Raw genomic sequence first — 6,987 nt, forward strand, 5'->3', positions numbered from 1 at the left:
AAAAAAAAAAAAAAAAAGTCTATTATGAGTGACTATATGCCAACAAACTAAATAACCTAAAGGAGATGGACAAATTTCTAGATACATACAAGTTACCTAAGCAGCTGAAGCAGGATACAACAGAAATTCTGAATAGGTCAATAACAAATTATGAGATTGAATTAATAATAAGTAATATCTCAACAAAGAAATGTCCAGGTCCAGATAGCTTCACTTTTGAATTCTACAAAGCTTTTAAAGAGGTGTTAACCCCAATTCCCTTCCATCTATTTTTCTAAAGAATGAAAAGAAAGGAACCTCTCTAAAACCATCCTATGAAGCCTCCATTACTCTGGTACCAAAACTATACAAGGAAATAATGAAAAAAGAAAACTATAGCCCAATATCACTGATGAATACTGATGCAAAAATTCTCAACAAGATACTAGCAAACTAAATCCAACAGCTTTAAGAAGATTGTACACAACAACCAGAGAAGTTTTATCCTAGGGATGCAAGGATGATTTCACATGTGCAAAACAATAAATGTAATACATTACATCAGCAGAAATATAAAAAACATATGATGAAATCTATAGATACAGAAAAAACATTTGATATAATACAACATTCCTTCATGATCAAGACAATCAGCCAACTAGGGGTAGAAGAAACATTCCTCAATTCAATAAAAGCTATATACCACCATTGGTAACTTTCTAATCATACTGAATAGAAAAAGGCCTAAAGTTTTCCCACCAAAAACTGGAACAAGATAAGGCTGTCCACTTTCTCCACTCCTTTTCAGCATAGTACTAGATGGCCTAACCAATGCGATCAGGTAAGACAGTAAAATAAAAGGCATTTGGATAGGAAAAGGAGAAAATAAACCAAACTTATCTGCATATGATTTGTTTATATACATAAAAAATCCAAATAAATCACTAAAAAAACCTCCTAGAAGTAATAAATGAATTCAATAAAGTAGCAGGATAAAAAAAAATCAATATACAAAAATCAATAGCATTTTTATAAAATCAATAGACTGGGACAAAATTTTAAAAAGCAATCACATTTATAAAAGTCACTAAACAAATAAGACAATTAGTAATAAATTTAACTAAAGAGGTAAAAGACCTCTACAAGGAAAATTATAAAAAACTGAAAAAAGATATTGAGTATGATACAAAAAATAGTTATCCCATGTTGTTGGACTAGAAAAATCAGTATAATCAAAAAGCCAGTTCTACCCAAATTAATTTATATATTCAATGCATATTCTGATCAAATTGCTAGTGACTTTTTCACAGAAGTAGAAAAAACAATCACAAAATTTGTCTAGAAATAAAAGATCCTATATCACCAAGGCAATATTGTGCAAAAAGACTAAAGTAGGAAGCATCTCACTAGTTGGCTTCAAAATATATTACACAGTGATGTTAATCAAAGCAGCCTTGTACTGGCACAAAAATAGACATATAGACCAATGGAACAGAATGTAGAATCCAGCAATAAATTCTAAATAATACAGCCAATTGATTGTATTTCTTTTGAGGATTTTGCCATAGGACACATGTACTTGCTGGAGAGAGAGAGAGAAGACAGTGAGAGGGAACAGGAGAAGTCAACACCCAAGGGGGAGGACCACTGCAATCCCTTCTCCTCCACTCTCCTCATGGGATCTTGGGTATACACACATATGTACTGGCATGAATTTCAAGCCACTAGCTCTGGGACTTGAACTGCAGTCAACCATGTAGAAGTCCAGCAATGTAACCAGTATGCCATTTGCTGGCCCCCAGTCAATTGATCTTTGACAAAGGGTATGAGACAATGCAATGAAGAAAAGAAAGTCTTTTTCAGAAAATGGTGGAAGAACTAGATATCCATCTACAAAAAAAAAAAAAAAAAAGAAATGAAACTGAACCCCTGTCTCTCACCATTACTAAGAATAAACCCCAAATGGAGTAAATATTTAATGTAAAGTCTCAAACTACAAAAATATTGGTAGGAAACTTAGGGGAAACTCTTGAAGACATTGGAGTAGGCAAAGATTTCTGAAATAAGATCCCTAAAGCACAGGAAATAATCCCGAAAATAAACAAGTGGGATTGCATCAAGATAAAAACTACTTCATAGCATAGGAAACAACAATTAGAGTGAAAAGACAATCCTCAGAATGGGATAAAATACATACGCATGATTCTTCAGACAAAGGATTAATAAGCAGAATGTATAGGAAACTCAATAAGCTCATTCATTAAAAAAAATCAATAATCAAACTTTAAAAGGGACAGATGTACTAGTGGACCAATGAACTTTCTCTTCAAGAAAGATTTCAGAATGGTCAAAAATCATATGAAAAAATATTCAATGCCTCTTGTCATAAGGGAAATGCAAATTAAAACCACAATGTGATGCCATTTAACCCAGTTAGAATGTCTACGTTCAAAATAAATAAAGATCTGCAAGTACTGACAAGGCTGTAGCACAAAGAAAAGGTTCTTGGTAGGAATGTAAATTAATATAACTTCTGTAGAAAATAATATGGAGTTTCCTCAAAAATCTGCACAAAGAACTACCATTTGACCCAGTAATCCTACTTAGTCAGAAAGACTTAGAAAGAGAAAACAGAAAGACACTTGCATATCCATGTTTATTGCAGCATTATTCAAAATTGCCAGGACATGGAATCAAAAAGAGTGTCTTAACTGAAAACTAGGTTGAAATACTGTGGCACATATACACTACAGAATATACTGAGCAATATGAAAAAATTAGACTCTGTTACTTGATTGAAAGTGGATGAATAATGGAGGACCTAATGTTAAGACACAAGCTAGACTTCAAAAGATACAAAGTGTATATTCCAGTTCAACATGCACTGAATGTCTGCACTTAAGGGCAGAAATGGTAAGACCTAAAAATATAATAACTGAGAGGATAAGTGTAGAAACCACAGATTGATAGAGAAGAATGGATAGTAGAGAACAGGAGAGGGAAAAGGGAAGAAACTTTTAACAAATAAAGGAATGTAAATTTCTTTGTGAAAAACAGTTTTGTAATTTTTGCTATATAAAAATTTAAATATAAAAAATAAAGACAAAAGAGGGATGATAATTGGTATAAACAGAAAAAAAATTGTGGAGCAGTCCTCCATCTGCATTATATAACTGGTTACTAGACAATGGAAAAGAGGAGCTGAGGTGATCCTTAGAACATAGGTAATTGTATATTTTGATGAGTCAACTCCATACTAATAACTTCGACTTTAAGTAAATGGGGTGCTTTTGAAGAAATTTTGGTAGGAGAATGGCGTTATTAAATTTGTCATCATAGGGAACCAGCAGTTAGCGTAATGGCTATGTCGCTGGATTCCCACGTAGTCGACCGCGGTTCGTGTCCCGGACCCGGTGGCTTAAAACTCACGCCGGGCGCGTGTGCGTGCGTGCCCAAGATCCCGAGAGGAGAATGGAGGAGAAGGGATTGTGGCGTGACCATCCCCCCGGGGGGTGATTTCTCGCTTTCTGTCTCTATGTCTCTCTCTGTCTGTCTGGCGAGCGCACGCGCCCTACAGTGAAAATCTCTCCAAAAAAAAAAAAAAATTTGTCATCATAAAGAGCATGTGGTTGACAGTAGATAGGATGAGTGGCAGAATGGAGATTCCATAAGGAAGAGATTTCAGACAAAATGTTGTAGTATTCTGAAGAAACAAATGATAAACCTTGTATGTTTTCATATAGAAAGAAGAGGAGCTGGTAGTATCTCTGAGGATATTTAGAATCTAATTTAACTTGGTCCTCTCATTCCATTCCTTTCCCCTGTACAGTAGATGCAGGGAAAGGTACCTGACTGGCTTAGAGATATCTATCCAGTTTAGGAGGGAACTGGGGCATGTGAATGTCATGGAAAATATTCCAAACTTTAATGTCAGACCTTGTTCAAAACTGTGCCAGAATTAGGAGTTATACAATGAGAGAGGAAGAATGATGAGAAAACCAAACGTGAAATAGTCAATATATGAACATAAGTGAGCAACATTTCATAAAAATTTTTAAAAATCCTTAACGTATGAATATGTATAAGGAAAGCAACTTTCCAGTTAAATGCAACCTCCTTGTTATGACAGTGTATTTTATTTACCTTTGTAATTTCTCTCCTTGATAAGTACTGTGCAGAAGAATTAGAATTATTATTATAGACACTGAACAATTACACAGTGGGTTGAATATAATTAAACTGAACTCTCTTTGGACTCAGAATCAATACTACTTTTTCTTTTGATCATAGGCAATTCATGCATTTCACTTGCTCTAGTTCAGGAGACCACCTGAAAATATTACTGGCCTCCCCATTGTAATGATTATGGAAGGTTGGATTTGAGGGTATGTTATGGAACTGATTCTGATCATTACAAAATCAGTCAAATGACAAAAAATTTAAAACACTATGTTCCCCAAATTACTACTCATTTAAAATTTCTGTTTCATGGATTCCTAAAAACTCAGAAGAATATTTATGTTTATTAATAAACTAGAATATATACCAAATTTTACTATACTTATAAGCATGTTATTTATTTTTAACTGAATAACATAGAAAACATAAGAAATACTGTACTTATGGTGCTTTGAAACATAACATAAATCATATCTCATGGAAGGAAAAGGAAAATGAAAATAATTACAGAATATGTTCACATTGGATATTTTCCAAGATTGACATTAACATTCAGAGTTACCATAGGGTACAGTAAAGTTTAATAAATCTTACTTTCACAATAATACTTTATATAAGCATTCGCTATTCACATATAATGATTAGGGGGAAAAAAAGACAATAACAGGTGGTTTAGTCTCTATTTGTTAATTGCTTGTTCAGTGTAGGACCCTAACTGGGCTTGAAAACATACTGCAGGATTATATATTAGAGGAACATGTGAAAAATATGTTTTTCTGAACTGTGCTATTTTAATATATTTAATAACATTTTCTATTACAGTAAAACTCACATAGATAGAATTTAACATTTTAAACAGTACAATTCCTTAACATACCCTCAAATCCAACCTTCCATAGTCATTACAATGGGAAGGCCAGTAATAATCTCAGGTGGTCTCCTGAACTAGGGCAAGTGAAATAGATGAATAGCCTATAATCAAAAGAAAAGCTTATTTAGCATATTTGCCATAGTGTGCACTGTCTCACTGCAGAAATTTTTGCAGGTGGAAATCTATATCCATTAAGGCAGTCATTCTCCATTCTCTCCTCCTTTCCCCATCACCTGGAAGCCACTAATTTGTTTTTTGTCTCTGTGGATTTGCCTATTATAGATATTTCACATAACTAGAATTACAGTATATGCGACCTATCTATAATCTAATTTGCTATCTATCTGTGATAATATTCTATTTCTCATATTAATTTCTATGTTAGGTAAGACAGATAATAAGAATGACTAACAAGGACCAGCAGTTGTTGTAATGGCTATGTCGCTGGACTCCTGTTCGAGTGCTGGACCCGGTGGTTTAAATTCATTTCAGGCGCGTGTGCATCTGTGCCCAAGATCCCAAGAGGAGAATGGAGGAGAAGGGATTGTGGGGTGACCATTCCCCCTGAAGGGTGATTTCTTGCTTTCTGACTCTCTGTCTCTTTCTGGCGAGAGTACACTCCCTATAGCAAAAAAAAAAAAAAAAAAAAAAAAAAAAAAAGACTAATGACAATCATGACAAATTCTGAAATCTCAGTGGCTTAATAAAATAAAATTAAAATTTATCTTCAATTGTGTGGGAGTTAATATTTATTTATTTATGCATTTATTTATTTGTAGGAAGCCCATTACATGACAATTGAAGGACCCAGGTTTCGATCCTTTGTAGTACTGTTCTCCACCCAGTTCTTGTCATCCTCTCCATGGATTTAGCAGGTTGAGAATGAGAGTCAGAGTGAGTCTATATGGACCCTGTTTTTAAATGATATACATAGTTCTATCAACATTTTATTGCTTAAAATAAGTTATTTCGCCATATCCTATTACAAGGTAGAATAAAAAAATGTAGCCTAGCTGTGTGGTCATGAAGAAAAGGAAAAATTTTCACTTTCAGAGAGTATCTAGTAAATTTTTGTCACATCCACTAATATAAGACTTTTTCTAGATGGGTTCTAAGATGCACCATCTGTTTTCATGTCCAAAGTGCCATAGAGAATTTTATATTTAGTTTATTTATTACTTCTTACAAACTCTATGGTTAAAGTTATGAAAGTAGCCAGCTTATGATATAATTTCCACATTGAAGTGGTAGCTTCCTAAAGAAAATATTACGCAGTTTAACTGTGACTGACAGTGTCTCTGCAAGTACTGATGCTGATATATTTAAATTAAATATGTAAACAGGTGATACTAAATTACCTTATGAGGTTTTTGTTAGCATCACTTATTCTTAGAAAATTGGGCTGAATCATTGACAGAAGAGGTTCTGTTAATTATATACCTTATCATCCCTCAAATTTTTTTGAGGGAAATTGTTTGACTCATTTGTCATTAACTTTAAAATGCAAAGTTTACTTTCTCTGACAACCAACATTTTAAATCGATAGTCTTCTAATACATATGCCTTTATTTTCTCCTATCATTTTTGTTTGTGTGTGTGTGTGTGTGTTTGTGTGTGTGTGTATAATTGAAGTATTGAAGTTCTCTGGAATTAATTAATTTTAACTAGAAAAAAATTTGTTGAAATTTTTGCCAGAGAAAGGCAGTGAAAGGGAAAGTGAGAAATCATACCCCAGGTGGGATGGCCACAATACAATCCCTTTCCATCCATTTTCCTCATGGAGTTTTGAGCATGCATGCACAGGTGCCTAGTGTGATTATCAAGCCACTGGGTCTGGGATTCAAACCTTGGCTGGCCATGGGGGAGTCCAGTGCCTTAACCACTATGCCACCTGCTACCCCAGAAGAATAAAATATTTAAAAAGATTGCTTCTTTTTTTTTTTTTTTGAGAGGTTTTT

This window comes from Tupaia chinensis, unplaced genomic scaffold (assembly GCF_000334495.1).
Source record: "Tupaia chinensis unplaced genomic scaffold, TupChi_1.0 Scaffold150006_1, whole genome shotgun sequence".
Taxonomy (NCBI): Eukaryota; Metazoa; Chordata; class Mammalia; order Scandentia; family Tupaiidae; genus Tupaia; species Tupaia belangeri.